Source organism: Vanessa cardui, chromosome 20 (genome assembly GCF_905220365.1).
Source record: "Vanessa cardui chromosome 20, ilVanCard2.1, whole genome shotgun sequence".
Lineage (NCBI taxonomy): Eukaryota > Metazoa > Arthropoda > Insecta > Lepidoptera > Nymphalidae > Vanessa > Vanessa cardui.
This window is the reverse complement of record NC_061142.1, coordinates 6416696-6428939: the sequence shown is the minus strand read 5'-3', so window position 1 is coordinate 6428939 and position 12244 is coordinate 6416696.

The following is a 12244-nucleotide window of genomic DNA, read 5'->3' as shown; positions in this document are numbered from 1 at the left end:
ATACATAGAGAATGGAAGGAAAAGACATGTTACGCCAATCTCAAATAGTTTGGGACAAGTTCAGGAAAAAAATATTCGAAATTTAAATTTATACGGTTTTGTGTACCATTTATGTACCATTGATCCGTGGTGTTTCCGTTTGAAATGTGACTAGTTGGAGTTGCATTGGTGTTGCATTTACTAATTGACTTGCGAAATTTCTTCTTACTTCCAGAGCAATACATAGTACTTACATACAATACTTCTATATATTAGAGATAAATAGATGGTACGGCCTTTCTATAAATAAATTAACAAAATATATACGTCAATGACTGTGAAATCGTTGCTAATAATAATTTAAAAGTTTTTTTGTTTTTATTTATAAGTATGGCTTAATTTATATTAAATTTTATATGACATCAGTTATTTGAACATTTGAACAAAACAATTTTATGTACGGAGTAACACTTTGATTACTTTTCTCAACTAAATCGATATTGAGTGTAATGTAATGTAATGTAATGTAGGTATGTAATGCATTTTTAGTATTTTTTTAAAGAATATAATATGAAATTTTATAATTTTAAATTTTACAGAGACTGTTCTAAAAGACAAGATCCATTTCGCAATATATTTTATGTGCAGCAATTCATAAGAATCACGTAAAGTATGAGGATGAAAGTGAACAATTTTTATTACTGCAATTTTCGTTGCACCTTCTGTTACGTTTTATATATTCCGTGTCCTAAATTGGTTTATTTTATAACGCTACCTGATAACGGGCTTAACCAAAGCCCTACTTAGTGTGGTTATATCCTATATCTTTACAGACAAACAATTATACTGTGACCTTCTCTGTTTTGCATTTAACAGTTTATGATCAGGCACAAATAACGACTTATTTTTCGTAGTCGATGATGCATTCACGATACAAGAAACTGTAATGTTAATTTGTGTTTTTCAATAAAGAGGAGCTTATTTCACAACACTATTTAAATGCGGATTGGTGGATTGTCTTTGTTTTTTTTTACCCAGATTGTGGTCTTCGTTGAAAAAAGTAGTTAAATAGCTCTTTGTATCATGTTACTGGTTTTATTATTTTATTATTTTAAGTAGATTGAATGAAGCATCACCCTCACTCATAGCTATCAGCACATTGACCATCCATTGCTTAAGCAAGGCGCACGGAACCTTATGAAACAAATTTTTATTTCTCTTGTATCAGTATTATACTCTCCCTCTGTACCTTTTAATCTTTAATAACAAATTTAAGGATAGGATAAATCAAGAACGAAACATTTTAATTAAAGATTTAGAAATTTAATTATAAATTAAAATGAATGCAACAATTACACAAGGATGATCTCAAAATGTTGCCCGTAAACTTTGAACGCGGTTTTATTGACATAACTATCTAAAATATCTAATATAAATACATTAGCGAGAGTCATCCGTGAAATTTCACATCAGAATTCCAATTAAATTACGAACATAAACATTATAATGTTAACAAGTTTCCTTTAACTGAAATCATAAAGTTATTTTGACAAATCCGAAGTATTTGTTTATAAAATAAACCAATTTTATGAACGGGCGGTGAATGTTTCGAATTTTTAATAAAAGTTTAAATACAGTGTTCAATTTAATATCTTCGGAAATTTTAGATAACAGTGATATTATTAATCTGTGTTTATTTGAAATGGAACAAAAAAATCTACCTGTAAAATGTAATTCTATTTTATCAAGAGTTTGGATAAAAAAAATATTAAACGACAATTTTTTATGTACGCCCATTGTACTTTCAGTAAACTACCACATTCTGTTAACATTGTTCTAAAAACAAATGTCTATGTGTGTATAATTGTATATATAAACAATATTATACACATGTAGAATTTGTTGATTTGAATGTAAGGCTAATCATGGAAAATATAGATCCAACTCCAAAACAATATATATAACAATATCACTGGTAGAAATATATGCACCATTGCGAAACGGGGGCGAATCATTATTTTGTATACTCAACAGCAATAACACAAACGATTTAAAACTTCGAATTTGATGAACTTAGCTTTTTACTTGGTGGTAGGGCTTTGTGCTAGCACGTCTGGGTACGTACCACCCACTCGTTAGTTATTCTTCCGCCAAATAACAGTATTCAGTATTGTTGTGTTCCGGTTTGAAGGGTGAGTGAGCCAGTGTAACTACAGGCACAAGGGACATAACATCTTAGCTCCCAAAGTTGGTGGCAAATTGACGATATAAAGAATAGTTAATATTTCTTACAGTGTCATTGTCTGTGGGTGATGGTGTGCTGTCCACTTACCATCAGGTGGACCAGATGGTCATCCACCAACCTATAGCATAAAAAATGCATAAAACATGTCCTTTTCGTAAGAAGCACAGCATTTCTTTTGGTCACAAAAAATATCGAAACCGACAAAACCGCGGTCATAAGCCAGTATCACAGCGATAAAGTAATTACTTTCTTACAAGTACATAAGGTTCTTGAACACGAGTTCTTGGAAGAGTATAAAAATCTTATATCATAAACTTAGAGTATCTTTCACGTAGATAGTTGTATAGCTAATGATACTCAGTGATTTATTAGAAGCAGGGCGTCACTTGTCCGAGAAGCGCCCTCAGGTCAGATGGCAGAGCGATACGGCACGACCTCTCGTGACATACAGCGCAGATGAATATTAATGTTGTACAAACTTTGATTATATTTATCTTGTACTACAAACAATATAGCTTGTGTTTATGATATGAGACGAATTTTATTTATTTTACAATCCTCTTTGGTTGATTGGAGGTGTGTGGTGGGCGTCATTTGGCTGGCAAGAAGTGTGTATGCGGTATCTTTTAATTTTATAGATTGGCGGACGAACCAATGGGCCAGCAATATTAAGTGGTCACCATCACCCATAAACAATGGCGTTGCAAGAACTATTAACATTCCCAATACGACAAAACTGTCCGTACATCGCCAATGCGCCCCTTGGAAAGTAAGATGTTATTTCACTTATCTGTACAGCATAACAATAATGGATACTACTGTTTGGCGGTGGAGTATCAGATGAGTTTATGTTACCTACGCAGACGGGCTTGCACAAAGTCCTACCACCTACTTAATCAAATAATCAAAGTTGTATATTGTGTATGCAAATGTTTTTTTATCGGTAAATATTTAATAAAAGCAATTAAAAAAACTCATTTGAATTTCCAAATTCTAGAAAATAAAACGATTTCAGTTAAGTTACTTAAAAAAGATTTTGGGTGTTCAATAATGTTTTTATTTACATTGAAATTTACTCGAACTTATGAATTATAATAATAGAAAATATTAATTAAAAAATAACAAAGATTAAATTAACAGCTTGTCTTTATAGAGCTACATCTGTTTTCAAAAAGGTATTATAAAAATAGTTTAGTTTTTCTTCTTTACTATACAGTTATTTCATAATACATTTTGTTCTCAAGTGCTTAATTCTAGTCTTGGAAAATTGTCAGTTTCTCGCCTTTGATATTTTGTTACTTTGAAGTATATTAATATTAAATATCATGAGACATATTTTATATTAAATAACATCGAAAATGTTTCATATAACACAAACTATTTGATTAAAACTAATTCATATCTATGTTAATTGCTTTTCATTATTAAATTATATTTATAATAAGCGTTATTCTTTATAGAGTTTATAGAAACTTACTTTAAAATGAGTATTCAAAGTTAAGTCAATATTATTTTAGCTTTGTTAAGATGCAGATCTCTTTGGTGGTAGGGCTTTGTGCAAGCCCGTCTGGGTAGCTACCGCCCACTCATCAAATATACTATCGCTAAACAACAGTTCTTAGTATGGTTGAGTTCGAGTTTAAAGGGTGAGTGAGCCAGTGAAAATATAGGCACAAGATACATAACATCTTAGTTCCCAAGGTTGGTGGCTAAATGGCGATGAAAGAAATGGTTATTATTTCTAACAGCGGCAATGTTATGGGTAGTGACACTTTTCATCAGATGGCCGATAGGCTCGCCCGCAAACCTATAGCATAAAAAAATTAACTTTACTTTTGTGGAATGGTTTAAAGAAATATTAATTATCATGAGTTACTAGGAATATTTCCTGTATGTTAATCACGTGTAGGTATATACAGAATTTGTAAGTCAAGTACGTTATCATATAATTCTGGTTCTTTAGCTTAAGCGGTAATCAATATATATTTACAACGTTTACAATTCTTTAATAAAACTTCATTGTTTGTATTTTAATTACAAATACAAATATAGTTCTGGTTCTTTCGGCTTAAGCAGTAATCAATATCAATTTACAACGTTTATAATTCTTTAATATAACTTCATTGTGTGTATTTTAATTAAAAATACAAGTTGGCAACTCTATAAATAATCATATGACAGTTTTCAAAACATTCCATTTTTAAATTGATACGAATAGCGAAGCAGATTATGACAAATATCATAAATTCAGTTTTGGTAAGTATTTACGGAGGACTGAATAACCGTTTGAACTGATTTTGCTAATAGACAAGAGAAAGGATTACATAGTTTTATATCCCAACATCAACGTCAGGCTATCGTGAAGTATCCATAAGAGTGCTTTGTTGCATTATTCATTTTATAAAACAAAAAATCATATTACGTCATTTGGTCTCAAAATTGCGTATGACAATTTTATACGAAATGTAATTGGATCAATACATTTTACAATTATCGCTACAATCCTCTTGATTGGCTCAGTGGTCGGAGTAATTTGTTTTTGAGCCACCCGTCCCGTTTCGATCCCCGTTTATGATTACTTGTGATTTTTGCTTGTTTTTGCGTGCGTTTGGATTTTTAAACGCTATAAAGTTCTTATCAAGATGACGACCTCAGTAGTCGAGTGGTGTGACACCGGTTTGCATGCATACACGACTCCGAGGTCCTGGGTTCGATTCGTGGTCGAGTTGATGCAGAAAAAATTCATTAGTTTTCTATGTTCTCGTGGGTCTAGGTGTTTGTAGTAACATTGTTACTTCTGATTTTCCATAACACTAATGCTTTAGCTACTAACATTGGGATCAGAATAATGTATGTGATGTTGTCTGATATTTATTTATTATTTATCAAGAGATAACTAAATGACTATAGCGACGAAACTAATCGATTACTTTTAAAAGCTTTCAGACCAGTTTGTAAAACCAGTAAATCTAAAAGCGTCTAATGAATTAACCGTTTCTGTTTTCGCAAGACCAGGAAATTCGGTCTGATTGAGAGCAATGGGTCCATCTGAAAATAAAACACTAAAATAGACAAGAAATAAATAAATGAATCTTCTCTTGAAATTCGAGAATGTAGTGAGTTTCAAATGACAATGAGATTACAAAACACTTGAAAACTTTATTACATCACATATAATAAGATACACTACGTATTCCATATGTAGGCGCGAGAGATTAGTGGACTGTATAATATTGAATGAAAGGGGGGATCGTTACCTCGCAATCCGGACTCTTGGACTAGAAGACACTTTCTTCTACGCACCATCAAAAAATGAAACTCTTTACCAGCACACGTGTTCCGCTTTGTCTTATAACCAAGGTGCCTTCAAAAGAGGTGTGAAGAGGCATCTCGCGGGCCGTCATGGCGAGGGTGACCAAAGCAGCTTTTTCTTGCTGTTTGTACTAGTCGTCTTTACTTTTGGACTCCACTTTCGCTTACTATCAGGTGGAGTAGAGTCATATGCCTATCCGGATAATATAAAAAACTTCAATTTCACACCATAGAAAACGTTGTTAACATTTCAATTTATGCAATATTTCTAAATAAACTATAGGTCTTACAGAAAGACCAACATCATTGGAACTCTGAAAGTCTTGAGAGATTAGATTATTAGAACGGAAGTTGCAGTTGTATAGGAAAACGACCCGACTCGACACAGATTCTCTAATCGAGGATGGGCTCACAACTCATATCCCCATCCAGGTAGGATGAAAGACTTCGAACGAGTGAAAAAAAAACTCGAGGGAATCATTTCTCAACCGCGCCTCCATTCAAAGAGAACGTTACGCACATCCGGGCTGAAGTAATCTGAACATTCATCTGATTGTGTCGAATACGCTTTATTTTGTAAATATAAAAATCCTGAACGGCATTTGTTACGTTTTGGTATATATTTATTATATTATTTTTATCGCGGAGTTTTTCAACCGAATATTAAATATATTTTATCTTTATTTTAATTATTATTGCTTCCTTTGTTCATTCATAGAGGTACAATTAAAAAAAAAGTGACTTATATATCAAATACTGTTAGCTGCAATTATTTCCGTTTCTTGCATTGTAAGGTAAATATTGAACATGAATTTATGATATATATTTTTTGCAACCTCAGTGCAATTACTCAATGTATTCTATAAAATATTTTGCATTTCCTGGAAAATTATCGCCATGATGCAAAGGGATCTTAGCGTCGCCCGTATTCCCCTTGAAGGGTGAATTAGATATCAGGCGTCGTGAACACGCAAATTAACATATTCATTTATATTACTTTTCTTGAATGTTCCTTGTCTTTTCAACGGTTAGGGGATCAATTAACCATTTCGGCATCTTAAATCCCGAACTTCGGTAATCGCAAATTCCAATCCGTTTTACTATTGATTAGAGTCGAGATGGCCCAGTGGTTAAACGCGTGCATCTTAACCGATGATTGCGGGTTCAAACCCAGACAAGCACCGCTGATTCATGTGCTTAAATTGTCTTTATAATTCATCTCATGCTCAGCGGCAAAATAATATAGTAGGTGGAAATAAAGCAGGCCTCCCTGGGTCATATCTGCTTGTCGGTCACCTAGAGTAAGTTCTTTAATAATTCCTCGTAAAAATGTTGATATCGAACTAACGATGCTTCGCGATTTTGAAACGTATCTCCTATAATTGCTATAATGATCGTATTTAATGTCGCATAACACATTCTGAAAATTTACGACCATGTTCTGCGGTGAGTTTCGAGTACCTTCTTTTAGAATACCTCAACTGTGTAAAAAGGTCACTGTGACTTCGTAATTACAGCTACAAGAGAGAAGCTATTTCAGATAAGATTAACAGCCGCGGACTTACAATTCTATGTACCTTTTTCTCTCAAGAACATTAATTGTTTTACAGTTAGGCGCTCGTTAAAGCTTGTAAGCGAAGATACAGTACACTAATTTGTGATTCTATCGCCAAGTAACAACAAGCAAGTACCTTGTGTAATTACAGGTACTTGAAAATGACAAATAGGACCTCAGAGTTGGCAACGTAACAGCAACGTTGGATACACTAATACCTACTACAACTACGTCAACGAGGCTGAACCACTTGATAATATATTAAGTGCTAAACACAAATTATAAAAGAACATAATTAAATATTAACTACTAGTGATCTCTTTGAAAGAAATGTGTACACACATGATATTGTAAAAAAAAAGTCTGACCCTAAAATTGAACTAAGGGTGGAAAAAAATATTTGGCCTTAATTTTATAATGTAATTGAATAGAAGATATACTTTAAGGTTAGTTAATTTGTACCATATATCAATGTATTAAATATTCATTATGCAATAAATAATTGTTACAGAAACGTAATTCTTATTCTTAGTATAAAATTGATTATATTAAGCTAACCTATTAACGCCGTTGCTTGTAAATGGTCTGCGTTGACGCGACATCATTTATTCAACACTACCGTCACAACCCTTTGACCAAACAAACAAATTTAATTACCCGCTGAGCGATGTCAAGATATGTATCAGCCTTAGGCCTGCATAACTTATGAGCTAGGGAACGATTTAAAATACATTTTTTTTTCACTGAAAAATGTACCATGAATTAAAAAAATACATTAATTATAATGTAAACGCTTTTAAAAACTGTTTTCATTTCCTGTCAGCAACACAAATTGCTAAGGAAAAATGTACAAAAGTAGCCTTAATTAGTTTTTCAAAGCAAAGTGTGATGCTTAACAAACTTGACCGCGGGCTTAGGATTGCAAAGTATTCGTTGAGATTTTATGAAAAAATATTCATAGAGTATTATGAAGTGGCCTCAGTAGTTATTTATAATGATGCTGTGATTGATGCCGATTTTAATTTATACAATCATTAAATTAAGCTAATTGGAGACATATATCGTTTTCTCTTTCTCACACATCGGTATACAGAGCTTAGCGAGCTTGTACGATAGCTTCTTCAGCAATTACGGTTGATGAAAGTGTCATCCAAAATTTACTCTTAAAATTATTTTTAAATTTTTAAAGCTCACATTATAAGTTTTAAAACTAATCTACTTTAAGTCTAGCTGGACTTTAATAATTTCATATTGCAAGATACTAAAATTTATTGGTAAATGGTTTATGGAAGAGACAAAAAATTATAATCAACAGTCTTAAAACGGAAAATGATTAAGACTTGTGTTTGATTGATTAACTCGTTGATTTACTTGCTGACCTATCATCAAACGTTCATCTTTAGATCTCGAGCTCCGTAATGTGATTACCATGACAAACACACAAGGAGCTATAAATACAACAATAAAATAATGTGATTACTGGAAAATATTGAGTTTTCTAAAAAAATATTTTAGTGACTCCGATATATTTCGAATATTTTTGGAGAAAGATACATCTTTATAGGTATAATGGAAATAATATTTTAGATTCCGTGAACGAAGTTACCGAAGTAACAGCGTAATGGTGGAATGCTCGGGTTCGAACAGTATTTGGAAATTGCAATTTATATATAATCCTAAAATAAAATTATTCTAATGAAAGTACCCTCAAAATTGGTCCAGCGATTTCTGAGATAAGCCAAAACAAACAGACAGAAAGACAGATAGAGTAAAAAACTATTATTTTGGAATATGTACCGAGAAGTAAATACTATTCGTATTTGGCAATAGAATAATCTGTGAGTCCGTGGTACCCCAACGAAACAGCCCGTATATCATAATTAGATGGTTATAAATATTGATTATAATAAATATTCAATTACAATATATTGCACATAAAAAGACAAAAAAAATTAACTGTTTCCGTAACACTTTCTAGTTTCATTTATATTCAGAGGCAAGAGATCGGAAATAGAATCGTTTCGACTTCAGACCTATATCAAAGGCACTGTTCAAGAATTTAATATTCCTATTTAAGAAAACATTAGAACGCTTCAAATAAATGATCGCAGACATAATTCTATTGGAATACTTATAATAAAAGCATAGACTATTAATATTGAAGATTAATTGGTCAGGTTCGTGTATTTTATTATAAATAACAATTTGTTTATGTTTCGTAAAGGTATTTTTCTTTTGTTGTTATAAGATAATTTATTTTTAGAGACGAAATATTGACGATCGTTAATAGTATGCATTTGGATGGCACAAAACCAGTGGTACCCTCTTTGTCTCTATATATATATATATATATATATATATATATATATTGTAAAAATTGTAATAAATGTTATTTTAGTATGTGTACCGTATATACATACACATGTATTTAGTAAAAGCGGTTACTTGGATATTAAAGATACTCCAATTTTATTATTAGTAATAGATTTAAAATGTCTTACCTTCGTCTATCTTAGTGGGTAAGTTATTTTTATACTTAACTGAAAATATTTATTTTGTCTAGACGTATACTTTACTAGATCCGATAGATGACGCTGTAATCGAATTCTATTAGTCTATTACATGATTATACTTTTAAAAACTATCCTCATTCGTTTCGATCTATATTCATAATATAAATGTGTCTGTCTGTATCTCGCTCTTTTACAACCGAACCGCTGAACTTAATTTGATGAAATTTGGTATGAAGCAAACTTGAACTCCAAAAAAGGCTTTTTGTCTGACACATCACAAATAAACACCATAAAACGTAAGCAAAGCCGCGGGCGCCTACTAGTGTTATATGTATATATTATTTTTTTATGAACTAAACAATGTCAATCAATCAATGCAATCATTGCACGGCAAACAAATAAATATATTTGTATCCTTCAAGTTAAAACTACATCGAGAATTTAATATAAAGTGCAATGGAAATTAAAAAAAATATATCAAGAAGAAACCATAATATCTGAATGTGGAAACGTTAGCTGAAAGTTATTAATAATTTTAAATGAAATTGAAATATTATGTAGCTTAATTTCTTTTCAGTTACTTCCGCTGGTTTTAACGTATGCAATTATGGAAACTGAAGATTAATATATAAAGTAATTCTTAATACTTTAGTGTGTAAGAATGAAATATTTGGCAGCGATTTCTTAACCAAGTTTGTGAGGAGGTATTAATCGTATATTTTTGTACATATAATAAAATTGGAGTGTTTGTTTGTAAAATGAATATAACCAATTTTTTTACCAAATGTACACATTTGGTACATATTGCATACAATAAATATAATTATATGGCTTATAACACTTTCGTTTTTAATTCAACCATAAAACATACAAATTTTATTTTCCCGTTTTCTCATTTGATGAAAATGGATAAAATAGTATTTTCCTAAGTAATTTTGTAAAGAGTTATGTCATCGTTCAAATCATATAGATACCTAAGTATACATTAAGCCATTCTCTTAAATAGAAGGCATTTAAAGAACAGTTCCTAAAAGGCCAAGGTAAAGTCAATGTATGATAATACGAAAATGTCAAGTTAATAACAAATTATATTTTGCTTCGACGTATATTTATGAACTCATAGCAACTATGCAGTATTTAAAAATATCACATGTATATATTTCAGTATTTGTTAATACCTCCCTCGCAAACGGTGCTGAAACGAAACACACAAAGTCAAGCTCACACAAGGTCGAAAGGTTTGCAAGATTAGAAGACTAAAGTGACAGTATTTCGAAGAAAATGGCCAGAGGAACAGATAGGTATTTTTTTGTGGCTTTTATTTGTGCCAAAAAGGCACAGATTATTTCGCCAATGTCACGTGCGAAGGTAGGTATTAAAGTCGAGGCGAAAGATTGACAAACGGAGAGTAGGGAACCCTCCAGGTATACCTGATACCTAGTAACTGAAGAATATGGCAGCGCCCGACTAGATACGAAGAGCGAACAATCACGAGCTCTGTCGAAAATTGGGAGAGGGTTTTATACAGGCCAGCAGTGGGCTCATGACGTTCAATAGACGACGATGGGCTACTGATGATAATATAGAGACTAAGTGTATTAGACTCACGTTGGAGCAATATACTAAGTCACCACCAAAGCACCAGTCCTGTTACTGCTGTTGCATATTTTGCGTATCAAAAAATTCAAAAAAATATACTAAACATCTCAAAGAGTAGTTAGCACAAAAGTATGCATTTTTGATCCGTTGTATTCCTTAAAGATATTTCATTCAGCATATACTAAATATACAGAATATTATTGAGTAACAAATTATACCGAACTAAACACACATAGCGTTCTATTCACCACAATATATTTTTACACCATATTCTATATAATCAGGCGCAATTGAACTGCCCCTATGATGGGTAAATATGAGCGCTGTTCTCAGATATCGCCAGGACCCTTTGAACTACAATGATTCACTATTCAGCTGGATATCCATTGTTATCTTTTAGTAACAAAAAACACTGTAAATGGTCGTCCAAAATATTGACTCAGCATGTCGTCCAAATTATTGATTGAGGATATTTAAAATCTCAATAAACGCGTTTCGAAACAAACATTTAGTACCTAATATACATATTTTAATTCCATTACACCCAAAATACCGAGATACTTATTACTTAGCGGTCTTTTTGGTATTCGTGTTTCACTAATTAATTTGATTATAATACCGATCTACATCGTTAAGGAGCTTAAATTTACCAAGATTTTGTCACAAATTATCGATGTGAATTTTAAATGGAGTTCATTGAATCCTTTGTTTCTGACCTGCTTAATACTAGATAGATATGTTAATGTGGTGGATCTCGCATCGGATCTTGAAAAGAGATCCAAATGCATTTGCTCAAAATGATTAACGCTCCTTTGAGTATTGGAGCGGCATTTCAGTCGGTACCGTTTATCTCCACAACGATGGCTTGAAGTGCTGGATAAGATATAGTATGTCATATTTATAACAATTTACATAAACATTTACATGTAATTAAACAAACATGCCACATAGCGTTAAGGATAATATTAAGATTAATAAACCATATTAACATAACATTATACTATAATTATGAACTGAGATGACCCAGTGGTTAGAACGCGT